The sequence below is a fragment of the Meles meles genome, chromosome 15, assembly GCF_922984935.1.
Source record: "Meles meles chromosome 15, mMelMel3.1 paternal haplotype, whole genome shotgun sequence".
Taxonomy (NCBI): Eukaryota; Metazoa; Chordata; class Mammalia; order Carnivora; family Mustelidae; genus Meles; species Meles meles.
In genome coordinates, this window is record NC_060080.1 from 30,857,790 (window position 1) to 30,874,364 (window position 16,575).

The following is a 16,575-nucleotide window of genomic DNA, read 5'->3' on the forward strand; positions in this document are numbered from 1 at the left end:
CAAATGAATGATGGGGTGTCAATGGTCTGAAAGTGAAACAAGCATGGAAGTAGTCTGTGCAATCTCATTTGGTCACAGGTCATGGTTAGGGGCATCACCCCATCACTATCCACTGACGGATGTGTTCTCATTTCGGTATACCCTCTTCTTCATGATTTGCCTCAGCTGCATCTGACGGTAATTTCATGTCATATTGCATGTTCAGAAGGATGTTGCATGTTTTCATTGTGAGTACACAGGGGTCACAATAGGACAACTCTCCCATCATGATCTTGGAATGACAGGAAATCACATCGCTGGATGAGACCAAAACTTGAAAGTCAATGCTGATGAATCAGAGAATAAATATGGGAGATTGCCTTGAAAGAAGGAGTGTGTTCCTGGAACAGCAAGACTTGATTGGACTCTGACTGATAACCTATCAAAGAAAAGAAGGCATCCATGAGAAGGGGAACCCTGCTCAGTTATGAACAAGGCAATAACATTCATTCAATAAATATTTTCTGAATACCTACCATATGCCAGCAGTAAGCTCACATCCTAATTCAGGAGACAGGAAAAAAAAAAATGAACATATAACCAAATGTCAGGTAGGGATAGGTGTGTGTCCCAGGCAAAGGGTCTGTAGAGAAAAGGACAGCATCTCCTGCTCAGCAATGAGCAAAGCTACAGAAAGATGTGCTCATTCCAGTTTTGCCCAGATTTGGGAGGCGTGCTTGGACCTACAGCCCCAAACTTATGTCTCCAGCAATTACTGGTGGTATTTTGACCTACTAATAGTCCTTCTATTGATATCTTTTTGTGTGACTTTCATGAAGACATACATAGAGAAAAGAATATGTATCAAGCATGCATGGCTCAATGAATTTTCCAAACTGAGCACGCCTGTCTCACCCTGAATCCCACCTCATAGCCCGTTAGCCCTTCTTCCACCACAGATTAACCACTACACCAATGCTAACACCATGGATTTTTTTTTTTTTTTTTGCCTGGTTCCTAACTTAACGTAAATGGAAATACATACTGTTTGGCTTCTTTTACTCAATATTATGTCTATATGCTACATTCATATTGTTTTATGCATCAATGGTTTGTTCTTTTTTCATCATTGTATATTTCATTGTAGGAGTATATCACAATTTATCTATTCCATTTAAATGGACGTCAAGGTCATTTCCACTATTCTTTTGATAAATTATTTTTTTGTTTAAGTCTATTAGAGATAGTTTCTGATGTTTGAAACTAAGAATCCTGGCTGATACATTTTTGCTTTAATTCTAAATTTTTATTGAGTGGGAAAGTGACTGAAGATTTTCTGCAGAATTTCTGTAGAAATTCTTTTATTATTATTATTTTTTTAACAATGCTATGAAAGCATGGACTTTCTTTTCCTCAGCTATTTGGCAAGGAACATCACTCACTCTGTCTCAACAGTGAGGTCAAATGATCAACAATAACATTCCGTGTAGATAAAACTCTGAGTTCCTGGCTTAAATACAGTAATTTCTGGAATAACAGCTATTACTTGGGGGTCTCTTTGGTTGCTACACAGACTGGTTAGAAGGTTTTCTCTGCAGGAGCCAGTGAAATGACCACTTCACAGTTTGTGTCTCAGCAGTTACAGTGGTTCACATTTTGATTGTGCAATAAGAGAAGTTTTAAGATTGTGGTTTTGGTTTTCTTCAGAGTCCCCGGGGCCCCAGCTGCTGCTCTCAGGAACACTGAAGAGCATTATTAATAGGCAAACACAACCCAGTGAAAAAGAAAATGATAGACTCAGTTAAAAGAGAGTCATATCAGTTATTCTTCAGTTACTAGGATCTTTTCGTTTTTCAAGCACATAGGAATGCCCCTCATGCAGGGTCCACCCTGTCCAAGCAGGACTGTAGGAGAGAAGAATGGCCCACTATGCTTTTTCATCATGTTCTTCTTTGGCTGGGCCATATCAATTGTGGAGGCAATCATTCATGGCCTGACTTTGGAGCAAAGAGTTGGGCCAGCCAGTAATTGTTCCCGTTGGTATTCCACCCGGACACTTGTAATAACCGCGGGCAAGTACTCACTGAGTATTTATTATCTGTACCAGGTACTGTGCCAAGGAGTCTGTACACATGCCCACTCCATTACAGGCCAATTTCTCTGTTAGGGCTCTGCATACCATCCTCTCATCCTTCCCGCAATTAACCTCTCTCTTCCCTACATGATCAGTTTCTCCCACTCTCCTGGATCATTTCCACAAGCAGTCATTTCTTCCTCCAGGCACATCTCATTCCTTAGCTCTTCCAGAGCGCAACTTCCTGAAAGAATTACAGTCCCAGTTTCACTTCCTCAGCTCTTAGTTTTAGCTCAGCCAACCCCAGCAGGCCTTCCTCCTCTCCATGCCACTGAATCTGCTGATCTCAAGGTCATGAGCAACCTCCTTTGCCAATTCAAAAGTTACCTCTGTGTCTTCATCTTACTGACTTCTTAGTTGCCTTCGATGCAATCAACCACTCCCTCGGTAAAGTCTTCTTCTCTCCCGGTTTTTATGATGCCACTTCTCTTTTCCTTCTACCTAACCAGCTGCATCGTCTCTGACTTTTTGTTGGCTTCCCTTTCTATCTGGTCTCCAAATGTTGGAATGACTGGAGACTGTCTAGATCTTCTTATCCTGTCCTTCTCTCCCCTTTCCCTAAGTGAGCTCATCTGATCTCATGTTTTTTTACATACTGATACTATTCAAGTTTAAAATATCTCCCCTTGATACCAGTGACCTCTCCCCCGACTCAGGCCCCTCATCCCACTGTCTGCTCTGCATCTCCACGAATGTCCAAGAGGCATCTCAAAATCGGTATAGGCAGAAAAAGCTCTACCCTGCCCCAGTTTTGCCTCCCCATCTCAGTAAACAACACAAATACACATCCTCGTGTTAAAGGCAAACATTTGAAAGTCATCTTAAAGTCCTCTGTCCCTCACTTTCCCAAGCAAATCATCAGTAAGTCCTGTCAGCAACAGCTTCATGTCCACAGTTAATTCTAAGGGTCTTTTATTCCTTTCAATTTGACAAATCAAAATAAAGTTTGAAAATAGGAGGGAAACACCCATGTTTTCTCATAATCTCATAATCGGTATTTTAGTAGCTGCACATTGTCTCACTGAGTGCACCTATCCTAATTTCCCAACGCTATATCTTCAATTCTTCTCATATTTGACTTTTATAAACAGTTGTTCAGTGAATATCTGCATGCACATATAAGGATTTTATTTTTGGTTTTAAAATAGAGAAGTTAAGGAGCACCTGGGTGGCTCGGTTGGTTAAGCATCCAACTCCTGCTTTCAGCTGCAGTCATGGTCTCAGGATCGTGAGATCAAGCACCATGTTGAGATTCTCTCTCTCTCTCTGTCTCCTTCTGCCCCTCCCACCTCACCCTCAACCCGTACTCTTTCTCTCTCACTCTAAAAAAAGAGAGAGAAAAATAAGCTAATATTTTTTCCAATAGAAGATCACTACTCAGTGATTGCCTTAGCAGAGAAGAAACTAGTATCTAAAACCTACACACCTACCCCACAATTCAAAATCAGAGAAACCAAGAGGGGGGAACTGGTATGACCTCCCAAGGTCCTATGGCCAGGAAAGGCAATGAGACCTTTGAGGCAAAGGCCATGAGGAAAGGGACACTCGGGCTAGTGGTCCAGATGTAACATGGTGGATTCTTGGACTTATCATGTGGCTGAGGTCAAAACACCTCTGGACCCAGCCACTCCGTCCTGGGAAGGATGCTGTTGTTCTGCGAAGGATGAATGAACATGACAACGTAGGTATCTGAGCTGGAACCTTAGGAGCCAAAATATGGAGATATTAATAAGCAGCCCTGAGGCACGTGATTATGTTTCAAAGAGTTCCTGTGGCAAATGCTGGCGCTCATAGGGACCTCAGTATGACCCTGGACATGGATGCCCTGGACCGTTTTCAAAAGTAGAACAGGTACTAATAACAGAAGCAACAGTAACTGAGCCTGGAGGTTCTGCTGTGGACTAGTCCAATTCCCTTCTTCTCTGACTCTCTTTGGATTGAATAAAGCACCTAGTATTCTTAACCAATAAAGGGGGTGATGGGAAATCTCAAAAAGTAAAGACTGAACTTCTGCTAATGAGCATTGGAAATTCAAGTAACCAACTAGAAAATGGGTATTTGCACCCTACCCCCACCCCACTGTGGAGTAGGCTTGCAGGTTAAATGTGGGATTCTTTTCTGAGGCTAGATTCCTGGAAAAAGGATTATGGATTCAAAGGGCATAAACATTGTTATGACTCTTGGTGAAAAGTACGATTTTTTTCAAAGGGATGCACTAATATTTACCATCTATTTCTCTATACTCTCTCCAGCAATGAATAATTAAGTGGATTTTTTTTTTTCTTAAACAATTCTGGAGAGGAGCAATCAGTGTGAGAAGCAGCGACCCACAGAAGGGTCAGTGCACTTATGAAGTCATCAGCATTTTGAAACCCACTCATTGCCACTGGTTCTGAAATGTACATTCCCAGGCTGCCTCCCATGTGCCTTGTCCACTCTCTCAGGGCTCCCCTTCTGCACCAGGCCCATCGGATTCTCAACCCCTCGCCCTCCTTTCTCATGCTCGTTAAAGCCAGCACAGGAACAGATACGACATCAGTCACTTACCTCTTTTTCTGGCTCTAAATCAAAGTCTCATCTCTCAAGGACATTCTTGCAGATTTTAAAAATTTAGGAATGAAAAGCTAAGTGAACTTTGAGCTTAGATGTCCCAGACTGAGAATCCAGCAAAAGCTGGACCTTTGACTCGAAGGGCAAAGGACCTCATTATTAGGCTGTGATTTGAAAAGCACCAAGAGGCCAGAGCTTCAAAGCTGAGGCCCAGAAGGTGGAGTTGGCAGGTAGAGGTCAAGAGCAACCTAGCGAGACTCTGAGCCCACCAGAGGAATAGGGTGGTGGGAACCAAACTCCAGATAAGGAGCTCAAAGTGGAATACCCAAAGCTGAAAACACATTTGATTGATGTCAGCATTTTGCCCAAAGTTGCTCCAAGGTGAGCAAAGCTCACTTAAGATAGAAATCTGAAAGTTGTTCTTTATGCCAAAAAATAAAGAGCAATTTAATAAATACTTTTCAATTATTTTTGCATCCAATGCATGTGGAGCATGAATGGTTTTAATCTTTTACAGCCATGACACAAAAGCTTTCAGTCCTGTTCATGGTTCTATCCTTGCATAAGCCTGGGCAAGCCTTGCAATCTGGCTGGTCTTGACTTTTATTTATGAGCTAGAGACAATCATGCCCTGCCTAATGGCCTGAGGGGCTGGTGTGGATGAGGAAGTGAACTGAGTGTTCAAGTTGAAAGGCAGATGTGGTCTTTGGTGGTCGATGCCAAGCATTATTTATGGTCAAGGTCCAACCTTGAGGAGCTCAAGATTAAATAATAGAGCAAACCAAATGCCTTGCACTCATTGTCTCATGACACGGATGTGTAGTTTACAGCCTGCTTCCCAGATTTGTAAGATACTGATGGGAATATAACACAGTCTCTACCCCATAGACAGTAAAGGGCAAAGGAAACTTAAAAATAAGAAGCAGGGGGGCGCCTGGGTGGCTCAGTGGATTAAGCCGCTGCCTTTGGCTCAGGTCATGATCTCAGGGTCCTGGGATCGAGCCCCGCATCGGGCTCTCTGCTCCGTGGGGAGCCTGCTTCCTCCTCTCTCTCTCTGCCTGCCTCTCTGCTTACTTGTGATCTCTCTCTCTGTCAAATAAATAAAATAAAATCTTTAAAAAAAAAATAAGAAGCAGGAAATAAATGATATTTAATTTGGACATAAGCCCCCAATGTATCTGGAGGAAAATCAACAAAACATAGATATCAATGGAAAACCTAGAGAGATGAGCCATAATTACTCTAAAAAAATATGCAGACAAGAAATTGGATAGAAAGTTACAATGTTGTTTTGGACTGCACAGATGGCCTTTTGTGCCTGCAAAGGGAAATGAATTTATCTCTAAATAATCAAATGGAATTGTAGATAAAATCAGGCTACAGTTTGTCACAAGCCATCTCCCCACGGCTGGGGTTTCTATATACCACAGGTCAGTCCATGATCCTTGCAGAGACATGGGTGTAAGGAAAGAGGGTCAGGTCTATAGTCAGATGTCTTCATGGGGTCTTTGCCTTTGGCTAGCTGAGCCACGTTGAATGTATTCTAATTTGTCCAACAATGGATTTAGTTCAAGAAAATCAGAGAAAAAAAATCTTCCATTCAAGGTTGTTGGAAGAACTACAGATAAAGTATATTAAGTTCTTGGCACATGCAAAATAGCAAATAAAAGTCAGTCAGTAGCAGCAACACAAGTAGAAATCAAAGTGGACTCCTGAGTTTTCAAACTCACCCATCATGGAGTCTTTTTCTGCCCTATGTTCTCCCATAGTCATGATTCCCGCACCTGCAGTCCTCACTGGCAGCCAGTGGAAGCTCTGAAATTGTTCCATAGGAGGAGCTGGGGAGATGATGGAGACCTGGTTCAGGAGGTGGTCAACTATGAGGAGAATGGGCTGGAGCTGAGCTTACATAGTGGAAGTGATCACTAGCTGCCCAGCTCACCAGCTGATACCAGTGACTACAAATCCACCTAGAGGGTTTCTTAGAATAATAGACTCAAAATCTAGGATATTTTCACCTTTAAACAATCCATTTTTCCAGGTGCAAAGTACGGCACTTTCTTAGTGTCTTCCTTCTACAAATTATGGTGGAATGCATTTTCAACACACGCTTTGCCAATTATTTTTCAAATGTTTTATTTTTTTTAAAGATTTTATTTATTTATTTGACAGAGAGGCAGGCAAAGAGAGAGGTAGAAGCAGGCTCCCCGCCGAGCAGAGAGCTCAATGCAGGGCTCGATCCCAGGACCCTGGGATCATGACCTGAGCCTAAGGCAGAGGCTTTAACCCACTGAGCCACCCAGGGGCCCCTCAAATGTTGTTTTATATAATAGTTTTAATCCGATGTCTTGCCAACTATTTTATGTATTTATTCTTGTGATAATTTTGACCACATGCTTTGCTAGACACTTGTTGCAAGTGGTTCTAAGAAAAGCCGTTAGAGATTGGGGCCCTAGCACCCACCAAGTCACCCACTGGCATCAGCACAGACTCCCAGCTCCAGAGGTAGTTCCCAGGAAAGCAGGAATCTATCGGGGCAATAGCCTTGATTCTGATACCAAGGTTACCAAGGGGACCTGGGTCTTGTGTAGCATTCTCAAAACAGAATGATAGTTGTGCCCATCAGAACCTGCAGGGCCCTTGAACAGTGAGGGAGGGAAGCAAGACGAGGTAGGAGGAGGCTGGTGAGAAGATCTTACCTCCCTGACTTTCCCTATCCTTGAGCACTTCATGCTGAAAACTGATTATGCCAGACAGTCTCTGGATTTGTGCTAGGTGCTAGATGTCGACGTGCTGTGGATGAGTCAGGGTCTCTTGTCCTCTCCCCAAAACTGTCTCCATGTTGAATGGCGCTTTGCCCTCTGTTCCCTTACATCGTTGGTTTCATATAAATGTAACACAGCCTTTGGGTCAGAGGACTTTTCAGAAAGGGAGAATCAAAACTAAAGCTTCTGGGAACACAGAGAAAAAGAACAATTAGAAATTAGAACAATAGATCAAATACTGCATTATAAGAAACTAGAGAAGAAAAAAATGGGATTCAGAAATTATAAGTTATGACTGACTTCTCACACACTGGTAGAAAATTTGAAGCCAGAGTGGAGAATATAAAGAGTTTCGTAAATGGTCACTATTTTAGCTAAGTTGAGGAAGAAGCATGAACTTCAAAAGAAAATAATGTTCGGAGATGAACACAAGGCCCATTCAAGATGTGGAGGAAATTAGGAGCAGAGAGATACATGCAAAGGGAGACTAGATGGTATTTTAAAGAGAAGTGGGACTCAAATAAAAGTACACACACACACACACACACACACACACACACACACAAAACCCAAATATTTAGTGATTTCCTTTTCCTGTGGTCTGCTTTAGAATTCACCCCAAGGCCATTTGCTTTTGTGGTTATTCAGATTCTGTTTCTCTTCTTTCCACCTCCTACTGTCTAGTCCCTAACCCCCAGAGTTGGGGGAGAATAAGAGAGAGGAAGTGAAACTCAAATCTGTGTATTACCCTCTGCTGGCCTTTTGGCTGAGAGATGTGAGGAGTTAAAGACGTGTCTGGAGCTCCAGTGTGGTTCAGAGAATGTGTTGGTGCTGTTTATTTTTGTTTTTAGCTGTTCTAACTCAGATGACCCTAGTTTACCACATCAAGAACTGACTGGGCAGGAAAGAGAGAGACTCAACAAACGTTGAGTTGAATGGCTCAACTCCATTTTGCTCCTTCTCTTAAGCATTCCTCAGTGGAGTCCGAGCAACTTCCCAATACATACCCCATGCTAAAGGCTGATTAATCTGGTTGTCGATGATGTGCTCATCTCTGGCGGGGTACAAAGTGGTCTAAGGTTTATACCAGCAAAAGGTTTTATAACATATTCTTTACTGTCAGCAGTAGCAAGGTAAATAGGAGGAAGTCTAAGATACTCAGGAGCATAAGCTGTTTCCAAATATTTCAACAGTAAGTATTTGTTTACCATCAAGAAACACAGCATTTCTCAATTTGGTAAAGCAACCAGCACACCCTTAACCTGGCAGTGCCCAGGACACTTCCTTAGCCACTAGTTCATGTCCCTATATATACATGTTAGTAATAACCTGTCTTCTTTTCAGAATTCTCAGTATTTCAGATCATCTACTCACTTGGACTGCCCTCCAGTCATTCAGAGTCGGGTTTTACTGTGATTTACAAAACTATGTAACAAGGCAGGAAGAGGTATGTTCATCTCACATTGACTGTTTCTTTCTTCGTGTTTAACTTGGAAAGGACCCCCTCCCCACGCCTTCCCCTAAAAAGCAAAATTCTATCCAGTAAGATGACTTAGGGCTGGATGAAAAGATGAAAAGACAAGTGTCTCTGAGGTCAGTAAGGACTGCAAATGTGATTTGGAAGAGGAGAAGAGATCCAAGAAGTTGGAAAACCCAGCTCAATGTGAAAAGCCTCTTCTCTTAGAACATGGATTCCAATTCCACTCCAATTCTATACCGAGCTGGGTATAAACACCAGGAAATGTAAAGTCCCTCTAGGCCATGTCTCATAACCTGGGGGAAAACCCTACCCACCAGCATTCATCTGGAAAGGCACCAGCCATGTTAGGCTCCCAAAGAGCCCTACACCTTGGGTTTTCTGAAAGAACCCCACATTACACAGGAGAGATACACTTCTTGCCTCTACCCTTAGTAGTAAGCATTTCTTTAGAGTCATCAAAGAAGGTAAGTGTGTGTGTGTGTGTCCTTTGAAAACATGACATCTGAAAAAGGAAGCAAAGAGAAAAGAAAGGCATAGTATATATCAGAAGTCTCACATTTTCATAGCCTCTTCATCTGTGAAACTACTTTCCACTAAGTTCATGTTTGTCTTCTCATGGGCTGACCACTCTATCCCAAATTCAACTCAGTAACTTGGGCTGACCACTCTACCCCAAATTCAACTCAGTAACTTCTTTATCTTTGACCAAGAGACATTTTTAAGAAAAGACCCATAAAAGCATAACGTTTTATAAATGGCAAAGGCAATCAATATCTACATAAAACTGATAAACATGCATGATTCAAATGTCAAGAAAGACATTTTCCTCTATGTATTACCTGCTATTGAACTTATTTAACATGGTTTATAAATCTTTGCGGTCAATGAACCACCTCCTCTGATTTTTATCCGTCCTCTTCACTATTCTTGGAAGGATGAGTCATATCCTGGGATACTTCTCCACAATCTCACCACCAATAAGTCAAGGATTCAGGTTAGAGCAGCTTTAAAAAAATCAAATTCAGTTATTCAAGCACAAATACGTGACTAAATGACAACCTTCTGACTGGTATGGTCACTGGGTTCTGGGCTAAGCAATCCTCAGAGAGAATAGGGAGTACCAGGTCAGCAGATGTCCCTATAAGACTTGGCAAGGCAGTGAAGACCAAGTTCCATTTTCATCACTCACCATCTATCTCTCATTCTCCTTCCCCAAGCCATTCTTGTCTTCTTCATTCATTCTCACCTGGCTTTCCCTACCCCTGCATCCTAAACAATCCAAATTCACTCCTTGCCCTCCCTTCCTCCATGAAAATTAAAAAAAAAAAAAAATAGATTGAAAACTGTATCTAGTTCTTCTTTTAGAAGTTATATTGACTTCATTTCTAGCTAAAATCAACAATGGCCAGATGAGATGTTTTTCATGAATGTTAATTCTTATTTTGAACGTGGAATCAGCACAATGGGCCATTGTATACGTAAGTATGCCCCCAAATCAGCCAGTGAGATAGACAATACCTAGAGCCATAGATAGGCTATCCAAACAGTCCTTCAAATGAATCTTTATTCATTCTTTTAATCTACAGCAGGAAGCCAAGGGCTGCACTTCAGCCCCGAGAGGGGATGCTGAGATACTGAACGGACTGCACACAGGTGTCCAAGCTTTGGGAAATTCTAATTGAAATACTGACTGAAAAAGTCCATCCTACTTGTATATATCGAGCTATTGTTTAAGCCCTTTTCACATGCAATGAGCTCATATTCAGAATGTTTTGACTCAACATGCATAAAGGCTTGGCAAAAGCTTTTGCAGAGGAGCACCCTGTCACAGGAAGCAAGAGAAAAACAAGGCTGGGGCTCAGCACATTCTCTCGGAGCACACGGGCCTTCATGGGTTTCTGTTATAAAAAAGCAAATAGAGACTCTCTCCTCTCAACGCAGCACTAATTCAGGTTACAATAAGTCAACAGACACTTTTTCCATGACTTCTGACTACAGAGTGTCCCAAGAAAGTATATATTTGATATACTAACACATGTTCAAAGAGGCAGAATAATTAAACATGCACTGCTATCTGTTTTGGTTATGTTCAAATCACAAATGTTTAAAATGGCCATCATTTCAGAGTTGACCACATGCAAAATATATATTGCTTTAATAAGTTTATTTAACATCTGAGAGGGATACAATTTTGCAAGGACACACTCTTCTGGAGAGTTTATTAAGGATGTGGTGCTCACAGGGCCTGGACTTGTTAGCTCTGAGGCTATTAGAGCAGGTACTCACCAGCATAAATGCCCACAGACTTGCTCTCAGATTTCAGTGCCTCCTGAGAAAGCCCCTGGAAGGGACTATGAACACAGTCCATGCATAAAGTTTCCACCCGCAAAAAAGCCAGTCATTCTAGGGCACCTGGGTGGCTCAGTTGGTTAAGCATCTACCTTTCTGCTCAGGTTATGATCCCAGGGTCAGCAGGAAACCTGCTTCTCCCTCTGCCACTGCCCCTGCTTGCGTTCATGCGCTTGCGCGCTCTCTCTCTCTGTGTCAAATAAATATTTAAAATCTTAAAAAAAAAAAAAAAAGTCTTTGTATTCCTGTGTTTCAGTTGAACCAGGTTAAAAAGCTAGAATGGTTGCAATGAATGGACTGCACAGAATACCAGGCTGAGTGATGTTCGCTTTATTTTTCCATTAATGGGGAAGTCAGTAAAGTTTTAAAAGTCTCTTTGAGGATATAAGTCCAGCAAGAGTGAGGAAGATGGATTCAAGGGAGCAGACAATGTAGGGAGATGGAGGGAGCAGATCAAGGCCTCGATGTGTATAATGTTGGTGAGAATACAAAGGAAGGGAAGAAAAGAAGGGACACTTGGAAGAACTGACAAGCCTTGATTCTGAGCAGAATTCCAAGCAGAGGTCTTCAAATTCACACTAGTGGGACCGGCTTAGTCACATGTCTACCCAGAACCAATGACCAAGGAAGGACAACGACCAAGGAGTCAAACATGCTGATTCGAGTCACATGCTCCACCCTCTGAATCAGATTCTGTCGAGACAAATGGATACCCAAACTGAAATGATGAGGACTAACGGGAAAAAAAATAATAGAAGCTGCAGGATCAATCCCAAATATCTATTATATATTGTTTGGCTGAATCCCTTTCTCTTTTCTCCCATATTAAGTTTATGACTTTTTCATTAGATACAATGATTAAGTGGTTTGCCCAAAAGTTTCAAAAATGTATTATACAGAAATCAGAATTGCTATCCTTACCATAGTGTTGAGAAAAGAGAGCAAGTGTTTAAAAAAAAACTTTTGAGGGGCACCTGGGTGGTTCAGTCATTAAGTATCCCAGGGTTCTGGGATCAAGTCCTGCATCAGGCTCTCTGCTCAGTGGAAGGCCTGCTTCTCCCTCTTCCACTCCCTCTGCTGTGTTCCCTCATTCACTGTGTCTCTCTCTGTCAAATAAATAAATTAAATCTTTAAAAAAAAAAAAACAACTTTTGAAAGGGTATGAAAAGTATCTAAAGTGAATAGATTCAAATTCTAGACAAATGCAACAAGTTTTTGCCCCTGAAATATATTTTCAGCAGCACTCCCTAAAGCCAGGTGAAGTCTGAGGTTGCCATGTTCTGGGCACTTTCCCCCTCAATTCAGTGTGGGCTGGCTTGGTGATTGGTAACCGTTATATGAGGCCACTTGTCACTCTCGCATCAATGATGAGTGGTATGACAAGGTTTGGTGTATCTCTGAAAATTATTTAAAAATGACTTCAAATCACCCAGTTCTGATTTTTTTCCCCTATGCTATTATATAATAAAATATTTAGTAACCAATGGTATATGCTTCTGAGAAGCATTTGACAGCAAGTGTCTTAGATTCAAAACATTACTTTGTGGAAAGAAAGGCATCAACCAGCACACAGACCCAACCTAATTTTGAATGGACTTAATTTCTGGATTCTAGACACTGCCTCACAGTGCTATTAAAAACAGTAAGAGCAATAAAACTTCAGAGGCTAAGCCCACAAACACAGACTAACAGAGTTCCTAAGGAAGGGTATCTGCACGGCATTTCTAAACTTTGAGCTGTCTGGTTGGCTGGCTAAAGCAGATGATCTCATAGCAGGAATGATTTTCAAAATATTCAACACTGGGGCGCCTGGGTGGCTCAATGGGTTAAAGCCTCTGCCTTCGGCTCAGGTCATGGTCTCAGGGTCCTGGGATCGAGCCCCACATCAGGGTCTCTACGCAGCGGGGAGCCTGCTTCCTCCTCTCTCTCTGCCTACTTGTGATCTCTGTCTGTCAAATAAATAAATAAAATCTTTTAAAAGAAAATATTCAACACTGACCAATCAGGGCAGACAGCCAACCAACCTAAATGGTCACTGATTCGGACATGCTACTTTTCATCGCAAGTTAAATATCAGACCTGCTCCACGGACTGGGCAGATCTGAAGAGAAAAACCAACGCAAGACTGTGTTAAAACAAGAGAAGGCTGCTCTAAATGGCAAGATGAAGAACCATCCCACCTCTCCTAAGTCAATGGAGCCAACATGTTCCAAGGAGGAGGCACTGATGAAAAGAAAGAGGGAAAGAAATGGAAGAAGAAGTAAGAGGTAGGTGGAGATGGACTAGGATAGAGAAGAAGCAGGGGAAGGGGGGGATGAACAGAGAAGAGCATGAAGGAATGGGGACATGGAATAACAGACAAGGAACAAGCAAGAACAGTGAAGGAGACTGAGGAAAGGGGAGACTAGAAATTCAGACATTTCGAGGAGGAAAAAGAATAATGATGAAAGGGAAAGCAGAAAAAGGAGAGACCATTGTCTCTCACATTATGTGACACAGGGGTCAGCAAACTTTTCTGTAGAGGAGTAGACAGTGACTATTTAAGCTTTGTGGATGGTATAGTCATTGTTCAATTACACAACTCTGGTTGCATGGAAGCAGTCCCAGACAGTAAGTACACAAAGGGGCTTGACTGGGTCCCAGTGAAACCTTACAGAAACAGGCTTTGGGCCAGATTTGGCCCACGGGTCATAGCAGGCTGACTCCCACAGACAATGGTGGTTCTGACATTTCTGGTACCTCCACAGTACCTAGCATAGATCCAGGCATAAAATTCTAGAAAATGTTAGAACCTCCCAGAACAGCCATTTTACAGGCCCAAAAAATGATCAAAATGGGAGCCATTCTCAATAGCTTTTTGTAACTTTTAACCTACAAAATGGCAGTTTCCTGTATCAACCTATTTGCTGCCTAGCCCATGACACCCCCGTGGGCTCTCTCTCCTAAATAGATCTTATAACAATGTACACAGAAGAGAAGTGTCTAGGTGGCTGATTCAGAGCTACATTCACTATTGACTACTAAGTTTTCAGATTGGCAGAGTTCTCCATCCCCTGCAGGTAATGACTCCACAGTCCCAGTACTGCTTCAGACACCAGCACCAAAAATAAAATAAAATAAAAAAATAAATTTTTAAAAAAACAAAAATTTTTTTGTCTCTTTAATGCATACCCTCTCCCATTTCCTCACCTTTGACTCCTAGACTGTCCCACAGCTTGAATGCAGAGCCAGGCTCTTCAACCACGCAAAATGGCCTATGGTACTTGAGAATAGCTTTGGCAATGGGAGGTGACAAGATGTAGCCAAGGGGGGCTCCTCAGGAGTCGAAGCATACTTAGCTCTCAAGCTCAGTATCAGAGAGGTAGGAGCTGACTCTCACCCCAGGCTCAGACTTCTGACAGTGACTCACATTCTCTTGTTTTGTGATTGGGAGGAACACCTTGCAGCCTCAGGACGCAGGCAGTTCCTGCTTGGGAACTGATTGGGGAAGCCAGAGCCATTATTCCACAGCCTCTGAGGCAACGTGCAGGACATGTGGGGTTGATCTGGTGGCTGGTTTTCTTTCATTTATGTTCATCTCGTGCCTGGCACCATGGCCATCCTTCCGTTTGTTTTGGCTCCTAACCTCAACCATTCTTCAGCTACCAGGGGTTTTTAAAGTCCTTCTCACATCATTTCCCAGGGTAGCGCAAGCCACTTTGTGAATTACCGGAGTTAAGAAATGGTCAAGAGGGATATTGTCTTGAAGCCACACGAAGAGAGACACAGCCACACAATTGCCTGTAAGTAAAGCTTGATGATACCAAACATTCGGAAAGGAAAATCTAGCACGGTTCTAGCAGGATCACCTGCTCTGCATTCCAAGGGGAACACACAGCTCTTGCAGGAAGGGAGACCTAATGTGTTACTCTCCAAGTAAATAAAACGCAGAAATGTTTTTGTATGTCTTTTGCCTTTGTAGGAAAAAAAAGCTCAGTTTGTATTTAGGAATGAATGAGTACGCATGGGTGTGTTTGCATGAGCATATTTGCTTCAAAACATTTTCTAGTAACTGCTGACAACAGCAACCCTAGGCCACCAGACACCAGTTCTCTGCATCTTGAAATGAACTATTTGCTCCCCAGAGCACCAGCTGTTATGCTCCACAGAGTCATTCCTGGCCTCCCCAGTCTCTGAAATCTGCATGTCTTAACCCTTCCTCTCTGGCCTCATCTGTCTCCCCAGCTTCCCTGCTCCTGTCACGCAAAGTTACTCAATACCCAGTAGGAGCTAACCAGAGCCAAGGAACCACGTTCCCACGGCTCCCATCTTGCCATTCACTTGGTGTGGCTAGGTTCCTCTGCACTGCCACCCTGGGGCACAGACAGGGAGAGATCTCCACATTTAAATCCCCAGCTTTGGGAACCAGATCATTCCTCCTCCCTTTGTCCCGTACCAGTCACTGCTGCACCTGATTGAACCCCTTCCCCACACCCTGCTCTCTATAGCCCAGGACATGTTGTTTCTCTTTGTGACCAAATTTCACAGCAGACTGTATGCAATTTAGAAATATCACCAGCAATGCTTTAACTTTTTCAATCTATTTAGAGCTCAGGTTGAAATTTACCAAACTAGAGGTGCCTGGATGACTGCGTCGATTACACATGGCTCAGGTCATTCTGGGATCGAGCCCCACGTTAGGCTCCCTGTCAGTGGGGGGGCCTGCTTCTCCCTCTCCTTCTGCCCTTCCTCCCTGCTCTCTTTCTTTTTCAAATAACTAAATAAGATCTTTTAAAAGAGAAAAAGAAATCTACAAAACTAGCTCTTTTATCTGCATTATCTTCCATAGTCCTTGCTCTTTGGGGCCTTATTTCATACCGTTTGATCCTGTGTAGGAAACAAGCTTTGTTTAAAACAGTCAGATTAAATAAATCTAGTCTCTCTATCTTCCTCTATAAAATAGTGATGACACTGACTTCCTGCCTCTCTAGGAGTAAGGAAATCTATATAAATCTATATAAAATTCCTAGCTTAGAACCTGATTCACAGCTGAACAGCTCAACAAATGTTAACAGCAACCATCCCACCACCCGCAGTGTGACTGAGATAAATTCAGATCAGCAAGTCACACTCCAGAACAACACTTCCCAACCTTGGGAGCGAGTACAGTCCCCTGGAGAGCTCTAAATATTACTTGTGTGGGAGCCATCATCCTCCCCGCCCCCCAGCCCGGCTGCTGACCTCCCTTGTTGTTTATTTGGATCTCAGGCATTAGCGTTCCCAGACTGCAGCCCCTGCCACCAGACCAGACATCTGGTTTCCTTCCTCTTGCTTCTCTC

The 16,575-nt window shown here is 42.6% G+C and overlaps 1 long non-coding RNA gene across 1 annotated transcript in view; it reads right to left on the reverse strand.

Annotated features, from left to right (window-relative positions):
• Nucleotides 1–356: 356 nt before the first annotated feature.
• LOC123925983 overlaps nucleotides 357–16,575 on the reverse strand; it is a 39,688-nt gene continuing 23,469 nt past the window's right edge. The window contains exon 3 of the long non-coding RNA XR_006815134.1: nucleotides 357–418. This is a non-coding gene — a long non-coding RNA (uncharacterized LOC123925983). The remainder of the gene's footprint in view (nucleotides 419–16,575) is intronic.